The 22,127-nt window shown below is 33.3% G+C and overlaps 1 long non-coding RNA gene and 1 pseudogene across 1 annotated transcript; one reads left to right on the forward strand and one right to left on the reverse strand.

Annotated features, from left to right (window-relative positions):
- The first annotated feature begins 6,094 nt into the window (after positions 1-6,094).
- Positions 6,095-13,324, forward strand: LOC105179088. Its single transcript, XR_849210.1, has 4 exons — positions 6,095-6,568; positions 6,678-6,763; positions 12,995-13,084; positions 13,209-13,324. It is a non-coding gene; the product is annotated as an uncharacterized LOC105179088 (long non-coding RNA).
- Positions 13,325-18,236: 4,912 nt separating this feature from the next.
- Positions 18,237-22,127, reverse strand: part of LOC105179096 — an 18,078-nt pseudogene continuing 14,187 nt past the window's right edge.

Below are 22,127 nucleotides of genomic sequence, written 5' to 3' on the forward strand. Positions count from 1 at the left end.
TGGACCATTTATTTTTTATATTAAAAAATTAATGTTTGTTATAAGAAGGGTATAGCGGCCAATTTAACAAATATTTAACGCGGTTAGGTGAAGGGGAGATGCAATATTTTGAAAAATACAGGAGATCTTTTGTCTAGTTTTTTATCATTGGGAGTTTTTAATTAAATTAAGTTTTATGCAATTTACCCTTTAAGAAGAATAGACTCTAATATCTAATTATATTTCAATAGGAACTATTATTTAATTACTTATTGTAATATACTTCATGTTAGTTTTCACGTTCGTGATATGATTAAAAAATAAATATTCATTTGAGAGGATTTATTACTGTACGTTTGTTTATTTACTTTTTAATTATGATGAAATGGGAGTCTATTAATTTACATCTTTATTCCTAACAATAATATTATCATGTGTTATCTGAATAAACTAGAATTTGCATTTTGTATCTTGTCTTTTGATCTACTTAAAATATAGATTTTAAAAATAATTATATACTAACATATTTTTGGTAAATGAATTAAATTTTATAATTATATTTTTATACCAAATTCAGGACCACTAAATACATATTAACCGTGAGTGACATCATAAAACAATATTAAAAATTAGTATTTTAATAAAATAATAAACTAATTAACTCTAGAATATTATAATTGTTGCCGATAAAAATTAACTATTGAACAATAATTTAAAAGGGAAATTATTTTTCACTAAAAAATCATTTTTCATTATATGGACAAAAGTTAAAGTAAAAAAGTAGTGTAAATCTAAATATGATAATTACTTGGAAGTAGAATTAGATACTAAAGGATTTAACTTAGACTATATTTTGTCAAATAAATAAATGATAAATTTAAATATAAGAAATAATTGTATACTAACATATTAGTTCTGAAGTAAATTTTAAAAAATAAATAAATAAGCATTAAGAATGAAACCATAATCGTAATTTGGCAACTTACTACACTTCTTAATAAATAATTTTTTTTAAACATTTTAAGGCTACATAAATAAAAGAGGTTAAATTCATTTTGATCCCCTGTGATATATAAAAATATCAAAAATCCCCCTATGAAATTTTTAATATAAAAAATCATCCCTATGTTATGAATAAATAATCATTATTGCCCCGTGTTCAATTTGAACATCATTTTTTCGAAATAATGACTAAAATACCCTTTGTAGTCAACCGGTCAAACTAAATATATTAATATAATATTATTTTAATTTGTAATATATATAATTTATAACTATTAAAATATATTTACAATATATATAATTATAATTTATAAAAAAAATTAAAATAATAATTATAACCCCCGTCTCCCACCCCCAATCCCACCTGTTTCGCTTCCCACTCCCCTTCTCCCCCCACGGCCATCGCCCAAGGGTGAGGAGGGCACGGTCCCACGTCCTCCGCTTCAGCAGCGGCGGGTGGCTACATTTTCTTTTTTAAATATATAAATTAATTTAATTAAAATAATATTTTATTATTAATAAAAATATATAATATTTTAATTAAAGAATTATTATATAAAAATTAATATTTTATTATTAATAAATATATATAATATTTAATTAAATAATTATATAATATTTTATTATTAATAAATATATAATATTATATATATTAGATGTGAGAGAAGGGCAAAAATGTAAAAAAAAAAAGTACTTTTATAGCAAATTCACAGTAAAGAGCGAGTGTGGCTCAATTTCTATACGGAGGATTTTTTTTTAACTTTATTTTATAACACAGGGGGGCTGTTCGATACTTCAATTTTTATAGGGATTTTTTTAATCATTTCTATTATCACAAAGGGGGTCTCTGGATTTTTTCCTAAATAAAAGTGCAAAAAGACACACCTTTAAAGATATAATAAATAAAATGAGAATCATCGTGAAAATAAAATACTAAAATATGACAATGGAATTTAAAAACTAAACTTTATTAATTATATAATTTACTCCACACGTGCATTAAAAGATTAGACAAATTCAAATAAATATAATTATGATAAATAATAACTAGTTAACTTATACATTTTGTTCAAAAAAATAATTATTCTAATCCCCTCAAATTTAGTAAAAAACTAGTTGATAAGACACACCTGATTCAAGTACATATTTTAAATTATATTTATTTAATTAAATAGAAGGGGAGAAAATAATATGGATAATTATGAATCAAAACAGGTATTTTAGCCATATGACAATCAAAATTTAGTTACGGAATACAATCTTATTAAATAGTATTAGCAAGAGGGGCATACTCAATAGATGACATAACTACAAAAGAATTCTACAGTACTTATAGTATATCATTTTGATTGCATAAGTAAAGTTTTTAATTTGAATTTAATAATACAAATAAATTTTTGTTATTCTTAACCAGAATGAGAATGATAATTTGAAATATGATGATGGAGTTACATATATTAAGTCCACATAATTTAAACATAATTTAGGATGTGAACTCTATTTTAACCCTCTTACAACTAATTAACAAGACAGAGCCAATATGAAAGAGTCGAAAATATAATTTGATATAATTATACTTTTTATTATAATTAGTATTTTAAGTCAAATGAAAGAGAAGTATACTCAAAATTATAATTTGATATAATTATACTTTTTATCATGACTAATTAAATTTACATACTCAAAAACCAGTTAATAAATTACAAGAACTGGGCATACTTAATAGTATTGTTCAAAGATCATATGATAATTAAAAGACATACTTCAGTTGTAAATAACTTGGAGAATCTTCAATGATTTAGATAAAATGATAATGTTACATATGTCAGATATCATTCCTTTAATACAATTCTTAAGAATAAATTTATGAGTATTACACATCAAGCAAAGGTTCATATCGATAGCACACCCCCACTCCAATGGATAAGTGGAGGCCACCAACCATATATTGGTACAAGGGACTAAGAGGAGATTAGGACGAGTTGGTGAAAATTGAGCAGATGAATTAACTAGTGTTTTATGGGCTTACAAGACAACACCTCGAGGGTCTACGAGGGAGAGTCCATTTACCATAGTCTATGGGACTGAGAACTGGGGATACCCTCTCCTAGAATCCTACATTTTTCTAAAGAGAATAATACAGAACTCCTAACGAAAAATCTAGACACTATTGAAGAATTAAAAGAAAATCCTTTTCTCTGCATACAACAGTACAAAAATACTATGATCAGTGCCCACAACAAAAGTTTACAAACTTAGAGCTTTCAAGTTGGAGATTTAGTATTACGAAGAGTGGACACTCTAAAGCCGGTAGGAAAGGTAGATCCCACTTGGGATGGACCACATAAAGTCACAGAAGCAATAGGCCGAAGAGCTTATGAGTTAGAAAATGGTGAACGGCGTCCTCTACCTCGACTATGGAACATACACAACCTTAAAAAATTCTACACATGATGAAAGACGTCCCCTCAAGCAAATAAGTCCTCTTGAAGGACACCCCCACTCAAACAAAAAGGTCCTTCCTAAGGATATCCCCCGTCACCAAACAACTCCTCTTGCGGGGCATCCTCCCCAGCATAGGGGCATCCTTCACAAAGGTATGCCATTTTTTCACACTTTCTAAAATAGTAAGACGAGACATAAAATAACATAGGAGTATTTCGTGCAAAAAAATACTCATGCATCCGTCATAAGGGAAACCTTGAGCCCTTTATAAAGCCCTTGTATGCCTTTTCTTAGGTACATGCATATTTATTTTTAGCAAAAATATCTTAAAAACTAACACCGTCCTCAAGAGAAAATAGCAGCTAAAGATGCAGGGTTGACAGCATAACAAGAGAAATATTCAGCAATACACCTTTACCCTAAAGGACCTGATATACTAAAGGGCCCCCTCCAAGCAAGATTCCAACATCATATCATGTAAAAGTATAGTATAGCACGATCAAACCTCAAGTAGAAAATGAATAAGGAAACATGGAATGTCGCATTATGACCCTCGGTCTAAAACTTGGCTGGGAGGAGTCAAAAGGAAAGCAAAATTAGCATCCACAAATAAAATAAAACTATTTCATCCCCATTTACAATGGGGAAAGGGAGCAGACTAGAAAAGTAAATTGTTTCCAAAAGGGGGGGATTGCATTCTTCATTCTTTTTCCCCACAAACGGGGTCCTTCTGACTTTCTTCAGAGCGGGTGACCGGGGCAAGGCTTCCTGGGGCTCTCCACTGACACTCCAAAAATAACCCAAATTAAATTACATAACTGTTTCAAATGTTATTCAATGCGTTTCAATTAAAAAAAAAATAATTTTTATGTTCAAATAAACTATAAGGAACGGTCACTATCAAGATGTTATAATAACCGTCCAAAATTGGAACGATCCTTCACTAACCATTCCTATATATTACGAACGGCCCCTACAATGACAGTTCGTAAACCTTTCTAAACTCCGTTTTAAAATGATTTTTTCAGTTTATAACCGTGCCAAATCCTGAAAAAACCATTTGTAAAATCAACCTGAATTCTGTGTTTTTTTTTTTTTTGTAGTGTATATGTTGAGATGCCTGATTAAACAGTATAATACCGCAAGTTCAACAAAGATAAATTTCAATTAGAAGGAAGGACTTTAAATAAGTTTAAGTTAAAATCTATTATTTATGAAAAGCAAACTTAGAATAAGATTACTTACTCCGTAAGTGGTTTCATAATTAATTTTGTTTGTTATATTAATTATAAAATCATAATCATATTATTCAAAACTTATTTGATGAATTAAATAAGTCTGTGATTTGTGAAATACTTTTTATGCACTTATTACTTGGTCTAGAACAATTTCATTGCATCATTTTCACTAATAAGTAATTTAATTTCTGTATATTTATATTTTTAATTCAAATATAATTTAATAAGATTAATCAATGATTTTTATGCTTTTTTTCTTCAATTCATTCCATAAAAAAATATTCGTAATTTAGACTATTTTCCACCAACAAAATGAATAAAATAAAAATTAAAGAGATTATTACAAGAAAATTATATGTAAACAATTTTGGTGATAGTTAGTATAAGAGTTCAAAAAATAAAAAAATAAGAGTTATTTATTTTTTCCCTAATTTTCACAATTAGGAAAAAAATTAAAACCTTATTTCATTTTTCAAGCAAATTAAAAATATGGATTGATTTCAATGACATACATTTTTATTTATTATAAATATATGGATGTAAAATGTAAAGTAATTAATTACTATGATCTTTTGGTTGTATATATTATAATTTAAAACTACCCTTTAATTAGATTTATAATCATGTAAAAATTAAATAATAATAATAAGATTCTAAGAAATTGTCTACATGCATATTATATATAATTATATTTATTATGATTTGATACGAATTAAAGTAGCTTGAGTCATTTAACATTAGTCATTTACAAGCCTAAAACACGAGACTTGCAAAAAACATGTTACATTCTGACGCTCAAGTTAGTAAACAGTTTTAGAAAGATAAAATTGATCAGAATAAAGCAGCAATGATGTCTAAAAGTGATGAAAAAATAATCTTGATGTAGTGCTTTAGGTATGAGTACTTGTGCAAAATTGTGTTAGGGAAAAGGTCTTGCTTTTATTGAAATAACTTGTTGATATTCTATTGAATTTGAGTTCACATTTTTATTTTAAATTTTAAATTAATCTATGTCAATGGTACGCTATTGATAGTAAATGAAGGTAACTAATAAAAAATAATATTATTTTATATTTTATCCTTAATAAAATAATATTAAGGATTAAATTAGTTGAATAAAAAAATAACAGAAATTTTTTTAAGCACAGTCGTATTATAGATAACATAGCTACAGAGTATAATACAGAATTGTTCTTATTTTTATAAATAACATAGCTACAGAGTATAATATAGAATTATAGAATAAATATACAAAAAATATAGATTTAATTATTTATAATGAAAAAAGCTATTCACTCCCAATTTTATGATCGTTCAAATCAACAATCCAAATTTGACAATTATACCCACTTTATTATGTGCAAGTATGTATGTATATATATTATATATAAGTGAAGCAAATGGCAGAAACCTTCTCTCTCTACTAGAAATACACAATCCCAAACCCCCAAACCCACAGTGTTCATTTCCCGTTTCCTCTCTCAATCCAAACACACCAAAACCCCCAAACCCACCATGTTCATTTCCCCTCTCCTCTTCTCTCAACTCAAGAAAACAGAGAAGGAGAACCAAGGAAAGAAAACGAAAGACAACAGAGAGGGAGTGAGCGGTTAGGGTTTTGTACCAATGGTGGAGGGTGATGTGAAAAAGGGGGTCATTAAGTGCTTACATTTGGGTTTATTGCTCCGATTGATGTAAGCGGACATGTCTTTGTTCACCAATCAGCTATAAAATTTAAGGGTTTTCACAGCCTCGTTGAAGGAGAGACGGTGTTCGTTCGTTGTGGAGGATGGCCGACCCTATGCGTCGAAAGTGACGAGCCCTCATGGTGCCCCTGTGCACCCTTGGTTGAAGCAGCAGTGGGGGTGGATACAACACGAAATTCAAGAAAGAAAACCTTACTGGTAAACACCCTCAAAACCATTTTTCTCAATCCACCATTTGACGCGAAAACCCATCAAATCCACATACACACTCACATGTCTCGATTTTTTATTTGTTTTTTTCGTTTAGGGTTTTGAAAAAACAAAGCAACAGAGAAGAAAGGTCAAGAAAAAAGGAAAAGAAATTAATTGGAGGACTTCTCTATTTGTATCTATGTAAGTATATTTTTAGCTTCTTAATTTGTTTATATTTATGTAATTATTTTATTTTTATGGTGTTATTCATCTTGAAACATTTTTCGTGGATGTGAATTTTTCTGGATCTGTGGTTGCATGCGGTTGTTTGTGGATTTTTGGTTTCTATATGTTGCACTTTTAAGCCAAAATGCGACTTCTAATGGGAGACGTCGGATCAAAGGGAAAAATGAGGACCGTCAGATCAAACAAACGAGGGAGATTGGGGATAACTTTGGTAACCTGATTGAAGACTGCGTCGTTTCAGGCGAATTAGGGCGCAATCGAGAGGCAAGTAAAATTGGGGATTCGAAGCTCATCACAACCGCTCAAATATGATCAGGCGAGTGACACGTGGACGGCTGCGGATTATGGCGCAGCAGTGAAGTCTGCTGCTGTTCTTTTTTGAGGATTTCTGCAAGTTTTCTTAGAGCCAATGGGAATTCCATTTCAAGGACAAACAACCTCTTTTTCTGATGGAATTTTAATGTTGATTTCAGCTTTTATGTTCTGTCATTATGAATGAATTTCTAGCTTATTCTCTCCTTCTCTCTGTTTTCATCTTCTTTCAAACTCTCATCCTCATTTCTATGTCTAAGTGTTCATATTGCCCGATTAGTTTTGTTCATAACATTTTGGCCTCAGAGCCAGCGATCCTTGGAACTTAAAAACAAATAGAAAAAGGAAGCCAAACATGGCTGATGGAACGAGGTTAAAAGAATTACAAGAAGCCCAAAAGAAAACTGAGGTTGTGGTCTTGGATGAAAAAGCCAGAAGGCAGGCAAGTGAGGAAGAACTACACAATAGGATGGATCAAATGGAGCACAACATGAAAATATCCAAGCTTCGATGTTAAACATGGAACGCAACATGCTAACAATGCAACAACAAATGCAAAGTATGGTGGAAAAACTGTACAACAAGAACAAATCTGTTCTTGGGAAAGGATTGACAGCATCTGTGGAGAAGGGGTCCTCTTCAAGGGTAGCCATGAACACGGGCTATAAACCTGAGGGTACCACCCCTTTCAGACAGGAAGGAGCCATCACCTTCAGGCAGGAGACACAATCCCCTAGGCAAACCAGTTCCTATGGCACCATGAATAGACTGGAATTCCCATATTTTGATGGTGAAAATGCTAGGAGTTGGGTTAGGAGATGTACACGGTATTTTCAAATGATTCCTATACCTGAAGATCAAAAGGTTTGCATGGTTTCCATCTACTTGCAAGGGAAAGCGAAATTATGGTACCAGGGGTATACTGAAAAAAGGGAGATTCCATCTTGGGATGAGCTGGTTAAAGGCATTCTTGAGAGATTTGAGGACCTTGATTACGAGAGGGTCATGACAGCCTTCAACAGACTCCAACAAGAGACCACTGTTAATGCATATTTGGAGAGGTTCGAGCAACTTAAGGATCAGATGATGGTATTTAACAAGAACATGGAGGAGGAGTTCCTTATGATGAAGTTTATCAGCAGGCTCAAGGATGAGATTAAATCACTTGTAACCCCTTGTGAACCTACATCACTAAACAAAGCCATTGTTCTAGCAAGAAGACAAGAGTTTGCTGTGTGTGCTATATTAAAGAGGGCTCAACCCGTAAACAGAAATCCTCACCCAAAACCACCTTATAAACCACCACTCAAGAATCCCACTCTCAGATCAAACTTTCAACCTAAGAGACTCCTTACTGAGGCTGAGGTAAGAGCCAAGAAAGAAAAAAAATTATGCTATAGGTGTGATGAACCCTTTGTACCGGGCCACAGATGTAAGTATAAATAGTTTTATATGCTGTTGGAGGATGAAGAAGCTAAAGAACTTGAAGGGAATGATAAAAACAAACTGAACCTGAAGAAATGGAGGTGAAGGAAGGGGATATAGCTGTATCATTACATGCTATGAAGGGACAGGATCACTGTAAAACATTGAAGATGATTGGCAGGGTAGGAGACAAGGAGATCCTCATCCTTATAGACAGTGGGAGTACTCACTGTTTCTTAGATGAGAAGGTGGCAAGAACTCTTAACTGCAAGATAGAGAGCACTACTCCTATGATGATTAGAGTAGCAGATGGCAGCAAGCTTGCTAGCAAATTAGAATGTGATCAGTTTACTTGGGAAATGCAAGGGAGGAAGTTTACACACCCTGTAAGATTGCTCAAACTAGGGGGATATGATTTGGTTCTTGGATGTGACTGGCTTAGTGGTTATGATCCTGTGGAGTTGAATTTTAGTCAATCTAAAACACTCTCAACCATTCAGGGAATAAACTGATTTTATATGCCCCACTTTATGAAACTAGAGATACATCAATGAGTGCTATGATCAGCTTGATGAGAAAGAGAAATCATAATATGCAAGGTGAATTATACCTCAATCACAAGATTCTACATGAAGGGACAAGAGATAGTCAAGTACTTGAGTTATTACAGCAGTACAAGGATGTGTTCCAGGAACCAAGATCTTTGCCACCTGAGAGGAGTATTGAGCATTGCATAGAATTATTACCAGAGGCCATACCTAAGAAACAACACCCATACATGTATGCTTATGGACAGAAGACAGAAATTGAGAAGCTTGTAAGGGAAATGCTAGAGAATGGGATCATAAGACCAAGCCAAAGCTCCTTTGCTCCCCAGTACTCTTAGTGAAGAAGAAGGATGGTGGATGGAGGCTGTGTGTAGATTACAGATATCTTAACAAGCTCACTGTGAAACATAAATTCCCTATACCTGTCATAGATGAATTGCTTTCTGAGCTTTATGGTGCTAAATTCTTCTCCAAAATTGATTTGACGTCTGGTTATTTTCAAATAAGAATGAGGAAGGATGATGTTCCTAAAACAAGTTTCATCACCCACAGTGGACACTATGAATTTCTGGTTATGCCTTTTGGCTTATGCAATGCTCCATCCACATTTCAAGCACTCATGAACACAGTGTTTGAACCTTACCTTAGAAAATTTGTCCTGGTGTTCTTTGATGACATTCTAATATACAGTAAGGACTGGGGAATGCACCTAGTGCATCTCAGAAAGGTGATGGAATTGATGAGAAAGCATCAGCTGTATGCAAATCAAAGTAAGTGCTATTTTGCTCAGAAGAAGGTGGAGTACTTAGGGTATATAATTTCTTAGGAGGGAGTTGCAACTGATCCAGGAAAGATTGAAAGCATGGTGAAATGGCCTGTTCCCTCAAATGTCAAAGCACTGAGGGGTTTTCTTGGGCTCACTGGATGCTATAGGACGTTTATCAAGGATTATGGGTCAATTAGCAGGCCCCTAACAGCATTATTGAAGAAGGATGCTTTTGGTTGGAACCCAGAAGCTGATGAAGCCTTCAAGCAGCTCAAGAGAGTGATGACTACAGCTCCAGTGTTATCCATGCCAAATTTTTCCAAACCCTTCATTGTAGAGACAGATGCAAGTGGGAAGGGGATTGGTGTCGTACTGATGCAAGAAGGAAAACCAATAGCCTATTTGAGTAAGGCTCTGGCTGCAAGGAACCTTGGATTATCTACCTATGAGAAATAGTTTTTGGCATTACTTTTGGCAGTAACCAAGTGGAAACATTATCTGTTGGGGAACCACTTTATTATCAAAACGGATCAGAGGAGCCTCAAGCACATACTAGACCAAAGGGTTGATTCTATGTTGCAGCAAAAATGGGTCACCAAACTCCTAGGTCTCAGTTATGAAGTGCAATATAAAAAGGGGACTGAAAATAGAGCTGCTGATGCTTTATCCAGAATGGATCAAGTGATTGATACTCAGCATTCTTGTGCCATATCCACACAGATTCCTATGTGGATGCAAGAGGTGCAAGCAAGTTATGAAGGGAATACCTTATTCCAGACAGTGATCCAAGCAAAAATCATAGAACCTCAATCATTTCCTGACTATGCTTATGAAATAGGAGTACTGAAGAAACAAGGGAGATTATGTGTTGGGAGCCATGGAGAAATCAGACAGAAAATTCTCAAAGCTCTCCATGACTCAGCACTTGGGGGCCACTCAAGGATTTCTGGAACTTATCAGAGGGCCAAGTTGCTGTTTTATTGGCCTACTATGAAAAATGATGTTGAAAATTGGGTGAAGGAGTGTGAGGTTTGCCAGAGATCAAAACATGAAAACCGCCCCTACTTTGGGTTGCTGCAGCCTCTACCAATTCCAGACCAGGCCTGGTCATGCATTTCTATGGATTTTGTGGAAGGACTCCCTAATTCCGAGGGCAAGGATTCAATCATGGTTATTGTGGACATGTTAACCAAGTACTCTCATTTTATTGCCCTCAGACATCCTTACACTGTTGCATCTATTGCAAAGGTTTTCTTTGATAATATTTACAAACTTCATGGCTTGCCTATTAGCATTGTGTCTGACAGGGATAAGGTGTTCACTAGTAAATTCTGGAGGGAGTTATTTACGCTATCAGGGGTATCTTTAGACATGTCTACGGCTTACCATCCTCAGAGTGATGGGCAAACTGAAAGAGTCAACCAATGCCTTGAGAATTATTTGAGATGTATGTGTCAGCAAAAGCCAAAAAAGTGGGCTCAATGGCTGACATTAGCTAAATTCTGGTTCAATACTAACTTTCACACTGGTTTAAAAGCTACCCCATTTCAGGCATTATATGGTTATCCCCCTCAACAACTTACCATGGGCCCTTACCAACAGAGTCACCACAGTGATGTTGAGGAGCTTATACAGGAGAGGGCCAAGGTCTTACAAATGTTGAAAGAGAATTTGCAGCTGGCTCAGCATAGAATGAAAATTTATGCTGACAGAAAGAGAACTGAAAGGGAATTCCAGGTAGGAGATGAGGTTTTTCTGAAATTACAACCTCATAAGCAAACGTCTGTGGCCTTTAGGAAGAGATTGAAGCTTTCAGCCAAGTATTACGGTCCTTATAAGGTCATTGAAAAGGTAGGCAAGGTGGCTTATAAGCTGGAGTTACCTCCAGGCCTCCAGGTTCAAAGATACATCCTGTATTCCATGTATCATTGCTCAAGAGGAAGATTGGCTCTAAGTATTTCCCTTCAGACCAGCTGCCTGAATTCGAAGATGAAACCTTCAAAATTTATCCAACTACCATTTTAGCTTGGAGAATGATACCCAGGAACAATGTGGGTGTTCCTCAGGTGCTAATCAAGTGGTCTCATTCATCTCCAGAACAAGCCGTTTGGGAAGATTATCACTCTGTTGCAGCAAAATTTCCAGACTTTGATCCTTGGGGTCAAGGCTCAAAAAAAGCGGGAAGGAGTGTCGCACTTTTAAGCCAAAATGCGACTTCTAATGGGAGACGTCGGATCAAAGGGAAAGATGAGGACCGTCAGATCAAACAAACGAGGGAGATTGGGGATAACTTTGGGAACCTGATTGAAGATGGCGTCGTTTCAGGCGAATTAGGGCGCAATCGAGAGGCGAGTAAAATTGGGGATTCGAAGCTCATCACAACCGCTCAAATATGATCAGGCGAGTGACACGTGGACGGCTGGGGATTATGGCGCAACACTGAAGTCTGCTGCTGTTCTTTTTTGAGGATTTCTGCAAGTTTGCTTAGAGCCAATGCGAATTCCATTTCAAGGACAAACAACCTCTTTTTCTAATGGAATTTTAATGTTGATTTCAGCTTTTATGTTCTGTCATTTTGTCTGTTTCATCAGACTTTTGTAAAAGAGAGCTCAAGGTTGTAAACGGCTCATTATGAATGAATTTCTAGCTTATTCTCTCCTTCTCTCTGTTTTCATCTTCTTTCAAACTCTCATCCTCATTTCTGTGTCTAAGTGTTCATATTGCCCGGTTAGTTTTGTTCATAACAGTATAATGTGAATCTTTTGGTATGAGGAATGATAATTTTGATCGTGAATCATACTTTCTCTGTGGGTCTATACTTGTAGTGGTGACTTCAAGACTTAATTGCTTGAGTAAGGTTTGACCTAATCTATTTTGTACTTTATTCTAAAGTATGGCGATCATCATAACAAAGCATAACAAAGAACGAAGGTCTTGCTTAAAAGACTGTCACTTTTCTTTTGGGCGTCTGTTGCGTCTATAATGATTCATGCTCTTCTTAGTTATATGATGGCCTTCTTACTTATCTCTTTTAAGCATTGCATTGGTGGTTCATATTTACGTGCAGACATCTTGACTCTTGCCATATCGATGCATTTGACAATTGCCTTGTATGATTGTTTTTTGACCACATAGGTGAGCAAGCTTGTGGATTTGTATAAGGGAAGTTCGGAGGAATGGTTGTAGAAGGCGGTAGAGCATGAGGGAGTCATCAAGGCTTTAGAAGTAAGCCTGTTTGTAATTTTTATTCAAAAGTGCCGAATGACCTATAATAAACGTCCTCTTATGAACTTGCAATAGTTTTGGTTGAGGAATCACAAACTTATCAGTTTTTCGTTATGCTTGCTAGCTACTAATGGAGTGTGTATGAAGTGGCAACTAGGAGGAACACTACAGCTGTACTGGGAGGGCTGGGACTTTGAAAACAATAACACACATGATGATTAAAGAAAGTAGAAAGTGTTTGCAAACTGATAATGGTGGTAAAAAGTTTTCTTGACTCCCAGTCTTCATTTCATTCACTAGACATGTTTCCTTTTATGTGTTTGTATTGTTACCTTGAAATCTTGATATTCATCATTTCCACTATGGTGCAGTACTTTTCTTTATAGCTAGCAAGTTTGTTCTTTTGAAAAATATTCTTGGATGGTTTTTCAATGGTTTCCAATTGATATACTATTGTGGGTGTTCCTCATCTTTTTGATTGGGATGTACTTCAGTGTAATCTCAATCAAGTAAACAATATGTATTTGCTCTTTATGGTATATTGAGTTTTTTGAGACATATTTGATTGTTGGAATGTCAGTATGATAGTTTAGCATTTTGGGTTTAGACTCTTGGTTCAATTGAAATTACATAGAACTTCTCATATTCAAATTTTGATGAAGGACCCAATAAACCATTTCAAATGTAAAGAATTCTACCTTTTCAAGTTTTTATTGGTCGTCTGTTATACTATCACACTACTTCCGTTTTGTTTTCTTTTTTCAAATACTATCAAACTACTTTTTTTTTTCTTCGAGTTTATCGAGAGTGGTAGTTGGTAATTTGATGCATAAATGTGGTTTAGGAATCATAAGATTGAGACATGAATGTGCACTTGCGTTATGTGATTGTTGCTTTGAGTAAATGTGGAGTAGTTGAGGCCTAATTTCATGCATTTTAAATTGCTGGAAAAAGAGTTGGAATGTCTTTGCTTCCACTCAATCGTATGAGTTCTTGTGAAATCATATATGTTTATCAAAACGCCGCCCGATTGATCCTTATTAACCTAACATGGGACATGCATCATTTTCAAAAATTCAAAGGCCATCCCCGTAAAAATTTCTTTTAGCATGAATGAAAAAAAAAAAAAGAAAGAATAGCAAGAAAAAGAAAACTTACATCTGCTCCGCTGGTTTAGGTCTTAGTAACTGGGTAACTTCATCACAAATATTGTTATTCACGTAAAACGGTGACTAGAGCCATGAGCATGCAAAGCACTTTAGGTAAAACGTTTTTTGGTTGAGTAACCGGGTGCCTTCACCACAAGTGTTGTCATTCGCGTCAAAAGACCGAAATACGATGTTTTTTGGTTGAGTAACCGGGTGCCTTCACCACAAGTGTTGTCATTCGCGTCAAAAGACCAAAATACGGCCTAAAGAACGTAATACACGGCAAAAACAAAGAAAAAAAGAAAGGAAAGAAAAGCCGTGACAAGACAAAAGGGGAAGGGGAAAAAAATCATTAGTGGCCAAAGAAAAGAAAGAACAACAAAAATAGTCCCAACTTACGCATAAATAAGGAGATAAAGGGTGTTGTGTTGAAGCGATGAGTATGGTGACATTTAGAAACCTATGATTTTGTGGAAGCTTGATTGTTCTACTCTCTACTTGGCAAGACAATGTTGTGATGTGACTGGCTTCTTACTCTCATTACGATAAGTTAGCATTTGCATAATGTATTGCATTTGTGTTTTGAGATTATTTGCAAATAGGTTACATTTTTTATTGCGAATTATTGGCCGAATGTTGAGAACATATTTTTCTCGGTGTCAGACTTTTGCTTGAGGACTAGCATTGGTTTAAGGTTGGGGAGTTTGATAAGCTTAGCTTTTACATATTTATAATAGGGAATAATAGCATTTCATTTTGTCTGGGAGGCAATAACTTCAAAAAATTTGCAACAGTCTTTTCTTTCTATTTCTGGTTTATCTAAAAATTGTTACATGTCTTGATGGCTATCTTAAATATCCTGTGTAAAAGCCTATATTTTGACATGCTCATCCTTATCTGACTACTATTTTTGGTTTGGAAGTGATAGGTTCTGGCCTTGATATTATTTTACCAATAAAACTGGCAATAATTATACTAACAAATGTTTAGCTGCTATATTGTTATAGTTATCTTTAATTTTATGATTGTTCCTTTTAGATGGCCATATCAGCACGGTGCAAGTTCAATATATAGCAGTGGTGCTGCTTATGGGGATCCTTCTCCCCCATGGGTAAAACTTTAAACTAAACCAATAAGAAATGTACAAGTTGTGCTTGAGTTTAAGAGTTACAGACATGCTGCATATAGACAAGTATATAAATTATTCAACACTAATCTTTCATGGCCTACGAATGTGGTTTATCCAGGTATGCGACGCTTGAAATCATGGTTAACTATCAAATCCCTTTTCTCTTCCATATCTCGTTGAACACTTTGAATGAGGTTTATCCAGGTATGTGTGAGGTTCATAGTAGCCGCTGGTGCACGGCGCACAATGGCGCCAAGGGCTCCTGGAGCCATGGCGCGCTGTGTGCCTTTTCGAAGGATGCGCAAATAGTGATCTCGAGAACTTTTATGATCGAAAAGCTATGTTCTGTCATTGTTAGATGGGTTGGGGAGGCCGCCATTATATTTTCTGGCATTGATACATTAGTCTCTCAACTTGAGTATTGCATGCATGTAGCTCTTGTGGTTATATTATTTGAGAAATCTTGTGCTGTAACTTAAGAGTATGTTAATGATGTGTACGTGGTCTGCATTTTTCCTTGATTCCTTTCCCTTTTTTGATGCAAATAATTAAAGTTGCACAACAAACTCATACGAGATCACTTAATATAATCAAATAGTCATCCCTGACAAATACATTTTTAAATATGCAAAAATTGGATTGGCTGATGTTTTGCTGAATTACATACTAAATCTTCATGACAAAAACACTGAATTAATGGCAAAAGACAGCGGAGCCAATTCGGGTCAGGGTTGAGACCAAATGCTGGCAGAAGAAGGCTTCCATTCTGACTCTGTAGAAGCATCAATGAATACAATTGAGTTTTCTCTCAGAGAAAACAATACCGGATCATTTCCTGGTGACTTAGCATTGATGCTTCGGACCATTGTAAGGAGTCCTATATTGTTAGCATATCTTCATTAACTTGGTTTCTTCTCTGCTCCTTTTGATAAGAACTTTTTACTTTACAGAGGAACCAGATTTATGATATGGATCTCTTCGAGCCATTAAAATATTAGGAACCTTTAAAGGCATTTAAGCTAGAATAAGGAAGGCTCCAAAGCAGTCTTTGCTCCTTTAATAAAAAAAATCATTTTGAATAACTCACACCGTTTAACTATTGAGATGCAGGTATTCTTTTCTATATCTACTTCATGACCCAGGAGGATCTTGCTGAACACTCTCGTGCAACACATGAACTTAAGTTGAAACAGGAGACTCTTGATCCACCAGAAGCTCTGAAAATGTGTACCAAGCCTTTCTTTAAAGACATTCCTAAACGGACTATACACTTTCCAACCAAAGTGATGAGATGGTGACAATACTATAAATATTTTCTATTAAATTTCTTCTCTTTTTCTAATAAAGTTCATTGCTTCCGATTGTAGGTTGGTGATATCAATTGGATAAAGGTCTTGCAGCATGATCAATTCACAAATGATCTTCTATATGCTAAAGTTGTTTTCAATATGAGATCTTTGAAGCAAGAACTTCTTCCATTGGTACCATTATTCTGGTGAGATGGCAACTAGCAGTTGTTCCACAACCCCACTTTTTGGAAACAACTTCATGTTCATAGATATTTCTTAAAAAGCTGTTAATTCTGTTTAGTAAATCATTCCTAGAACCTCCTTTTTCCCCATAGGACCACTGTTGTGACAACCATCTGAGATGTCTTCAGTCTTGCAAAGAAAAACCTTGATCGCCTCCCCTCTCTTCATGTGATGGATGCAACTATGTCATGTCCATTTCATGTGCTATACCACTATCCCATCGATAAATACGGTACCTAAGCCTGAAGAGCCCATGCATATTACCTCCAAAGTCAACTACAGTAGGGTAGTGCAGTCAGTATGACCCAAGCTCTTTAGTCCTTTGTGAGTCCTAAATTGTTGTTTTCTTGGGCATAGTTTTTGAATATTAACTCTTTTGAGTGTTGAACAATCAACGACTTGTCTTTTAAAGCTTTAAACCACTAAAGGGATGATTAATTTAACGGCACCTTTTATTGACTTATTGTAGTCAAGGAGCTGAAGACGAAGAAGATTCTTGTACGAGATGTGGAGAAAGTTACTAGCTCCAACCATACATTTGATGTGCTGCGACCTTTTGTGGTAAGTTGTTCAGGTGTCATGTTATAAATACATGACCCTTTTGTGCTTGGTGTGAGGATGGGCATAAAAATTAGTCTTTTGATCTTGTGTACTTATCATTTCTCTTTTTGCAACCCATTCTAGTAGAATGACAGGACTATGTTGAGACCAACCTAATCCATCTAATGACAGCCTAAGCCATCTGATGATTTGAAATCTAAAGAGCAAAATGAAGAGTGAAGAGAAACATTAAGGCTGAGAAGTATGTTCTCGCTTACTCATCCCCCTCTCTCTCTTGCATACCACTTGATCTCTTATCCACTAGTATTGCTGAACAGTCTCTTGTTGTCTTCACCTTAATTATGTGTGGTATTTCTTGCTTGATATCATAGAAATAAGGTAGGGAGGAAAGATTGAATTTTTTATGTTTACACATTCAAAATCATCTCTGTTTTAATAAAAAAAACTTCAAATTATAGAGGAAATTGGTGTGTGATTTAAGTGTCTAGCAGATCTTTACATTTGGAAAACATTATAGGCATTACTGATTTAGGTGGGATTTAGAGGAAATAGCAACAAATTTGGGGGGGGGGGGTTCAATGTTGATTTTTGTTGCAAAACTCAGGTTGTGGAGATATTGTGCGATATATTATTGCATATACTCCACTTAGATTGACTTTGGTACTAGACAGGGTAAACCGTTGTCTCATAGTGAATATTTCTTATTTGGCATGATATTGTATTTGTATTTAGAGTTCTGTTTTGTGCTATATCATTTTTTATCTGAAGTAAGCAACTTAAACTTAAACCAAGTTGATGTCTAGTTTCTCTGGAATATACACCATTGTCCAACATTGACACTTGAAGATCACCCCATTGTCAACATCACCATCACCACTACAACACTCAATCAGCATTATGAAATTAACAAAACATATTTGCATATGCTGCGAATGCAATATTTGGTTTATTTGGCTGACGGAAGGTTTGGTTATATTTTATTTGTTCCCAGTTGCATATACTTTGTTGTAGTATGATGTGTTCTGGCTTTTTCTTAATGCTATGCGTTAGTTTTAAAGCCATATGAAAATGTGAATGCATTGCATAATTATAACTGAGGTAACGAAGGATAGCCTTTGTACAAAACTTGTGTGAAGGGGGTCAACCCCTTCTTTTTATTGGTGCAGATTAGTGATTTACAGGAAACCAAATAGCAATTGAAGCTTTTTGTGGAAATGTATTGGCACCAAATGGTGGATTCAAGGTTAGCATTTTTTACTTGTTGCAAGATTTTGGCTATTTTCGATACTTATCTTGAGTAGTACTTCCTTGATGATTGTTATGATTACAATGCAGCTCATTTTGATTAGATTCTCATACTTTAATTTCTTGATGTGTTAGTTGCTCTTAGAATGGCACAGAGGTGAATAACCATTTGCCAATAAAAAATGTTAATGTCAATTTTCTCAAGAGAAGGTTTGACTTGCATAGTTGTTAAAATGGGTATATTGGATCAGGGTCCAGAAATAGACATAAAGAGTAAAACGTGAGGTCAAGAGGTGAGGTTTTTCTCTCGATAAGAAACAATAGGCAAATGCCAGTCATATTTGGGTCTGTTGCTTTGTCTTTTAAGTGTGTTGCTGTTCATTTCTATGTTACTTGGTAGCCTTTTCTTTCTGCACAACAATTTAGGTTTTATTTTTGTTTAAACCAAATGTTTAAAGGTGCCATCAATGGAGGGACCTTAGGTGGTTCTTTGGAAGCAAACCTCAGGTGCTTAAGGAATGCGCTTCGATTATTCAAAGTTAACAACACTCTCTTTTGGACTTGATTTGATTTGTTTAACAAAAGAACATGATCTCATCACTAATTTGGTATTTAATACAAGGATCATACTTGATTAAATTGGGGGTCTGTTGTCCACAATTATCGTATAGTTATTGAAATTAAACAGTCAACTCTTAAATTTTAAACTATTGTATCAATCAAAAGAAATTTGTAGAACCCTACATCTGTTTGGACAACCAAAATTGTTGTTCATGTTTCTGACGGGACTAAATCATGCTTGGGGGACAAGGTTACCATTAGTTTCACAAAATCTTAATGTCGATAAACTTGTGATTGTATGGTTAGTGTTTGGTTAAAATGCTTACAATTTGACTTTATCATATTTTCATGGTCATTTTCATTTTATTTATTTCAAATTAGGAACTTTATTTAGGCAATAATATTGACTTTCTATCAGTATTGTTAGACTCCTTTCATTTTGAGGTTATTTTCTTCCCTTTCATTTAATTAAAAAGTATTGGGTATGTTTTGTTAACTAGTTATTTATTAAACTTGAGGGGATTAGAATTATCATTCTAATGGGTTATAATTTATTGTAGCTATATTTGTTTAAAATTTCTATTCTTTTATGCACAATTCAATTGTGCAGTTATTTAGTTTATTTATTTCGTCTTTTATTTAATTAAATAAAAATAATAAAAAATTTAATTGTTTGAATTTACCTTACATATGTAATTAATGAGGTCAATTAGTGAAAATAAAGTCTAAACTGAAAGACTCTTTTCACTTTTTAAAATTGGTGTATGTTTTAATTTATTTCTTGACGTAACTTAAAATATTTTTGGAGGGACAAAATTCACTTTTGATTTGTTAAATTATATTACCATTATGTATTTATATTTGTTGGTGAATTGCATTATATATAATTATATGTGTGGTAAATAATTCATAATAATTATATATATTTCACAAATCATATTATTTATAAGTAATCACATCACTTTCACTATAATTAATTATTAATTAAAACATCACTACCACTTTTAGTAACATAATAAATAAATAATTATTTCTTTATGTAGTTTGTCAATAATTATTGAAATAAAAGAACATGCCGAAAAAATAAGTTGTAAACACTTTAAAATTTGTAAAAATTATAAAATTAGTGATAGAATATCGTGCATAAAGTTCAAACTATTTAGCATATTATTTATAGTATTTATGAGTATATATCCCTATTGAGATGCATAATTTAGTATATAATGTTTATTTTAATGTCGATAAACTTGATTTGTGTGGTTAATGGTTGGTTAAAATTTTTATATGTATTTTGATATAATCATTAGATTTAAAATTTTAAATTCTATCATTATTTTAAATTAAATTATTTTGTATGTTTTATGTCACCACGAAAGTACACCTATTAATACAATGTAGGGTTAAAATGGAGTTCACAACTTAGGTTAAATATCTCACTTAAATTATATCATTGATAGATTTAATCATACTTGAAAAGTGTATTTGTATGCATTCTCATTTTACTTTTAGAGAATAGCATATATGTATTTGTTCTATTGAATTCAAAACTAAAAATTTTGTTTAGGTAATCAAAATGGCATACTATAAGTACCTTTCAAATTTATTAATATTTTTGAGTAGTATAACCATACCATTATCCACACAAATTTAGTATGCTACTGTTGCTAGTGCTTTTTATTAAGGTTCCATCTCGTATGGTAATTAACTTTTGCTTGTCATAATATTAAGTGGTTAAAATATCATTTGATATATTTATTATTTAATTAGTTCTTACTCTTATTACACGATTAATTGATATAGAAATTTAAAGAATAAAAAATTCACTTAATATTTAAATTTCTTCACGCGCAAAATTTTTTAGTGCTTTTATTTATTTATTTATCTATTTCAGATTATTTAATTGATATTATATGTACATAAAAATATATTTTTGTATAAAGATGGTCATTTTACATAAAAATAAATGAATGAATTATTGCTATGATAGAAGACAACTAAAGGGAATAAAATAAGGTGTACAAATAATTTGCTGATATATGAAAGAAAAGTATAACATAAAAAAATGAAAGTTGTTAGACAAAAAGTTCTATTTTGTAACAAGCGGAGTATGAAAGTTGTTAGACAAAATATTATAGAACTCTTTTTTTATAATTTATTAAAATTATAGATTTGAAATTTAACTTTATCATCATATTTAAAAAATATCATTTTCATTTAAGGTAATAATAATAAATATTATAAGCATTGTAGAACTTTTTTTATTTTGAGATTATTTATTCGTGTTCATTTAATCGAAGTATGTATTCAATTGAGTATATTTTGTCAACTAATTATTTATTAAGTTTGAGGGATTCGAATAATCATTTTAATGGGTGCAACTTATCATAGCTACATGTATTTAAAAGAAAAAAATATTTTTTTAATTCGTTAATAAGTATGTTTAATTTTAATTTAATCATATAAGTATGTCTATTTTTTGGACAAAATGCATAAAACCCCCCTGTGTTTTAAAAAGTCTGCAAAAAGCACCCCCTTGTTATGAGAATAGGCTAAAAGCCCCACTGTGTTTTGTAAAACTAAACTCAATCGCCCCCTCTCCGTTAAATCCAACTAACAGTGTTAATTTTTTAAAAAATAACTGTTATACCCTTACTTATTATATATTATTTCTTATATTAATGACCGTTGGATCTTCTTTAATCTAATATTGATCGTTAGATCTAATCAATTAATCTCGATCGTTAGATTTTAAAAAAATAAAAGGTCTAGATTCAAAAAATTATTTAACTTATATTATATATAAATAATTTTATAAATTTAAAAATATATTATTATTATATATGTAAAAAAAAAAATAACTACCCACC

This window comes from Sesamum indicum, unplaced genomic scaffold (assembly GCF_000512975.1).
Source record: "Sesamum indicum cultivar Zhongzhi No. 13 unplaced genomic scaffold, S_indicum_v1.0 scaffold00121, whole genome shotgun sequence".
NCBI lineage: Eukaryota > Viridiplantae > Streptophyta > Magnoliopsida > Lamiales > Pedaliaceae > Sesamum > Sesamum indicum.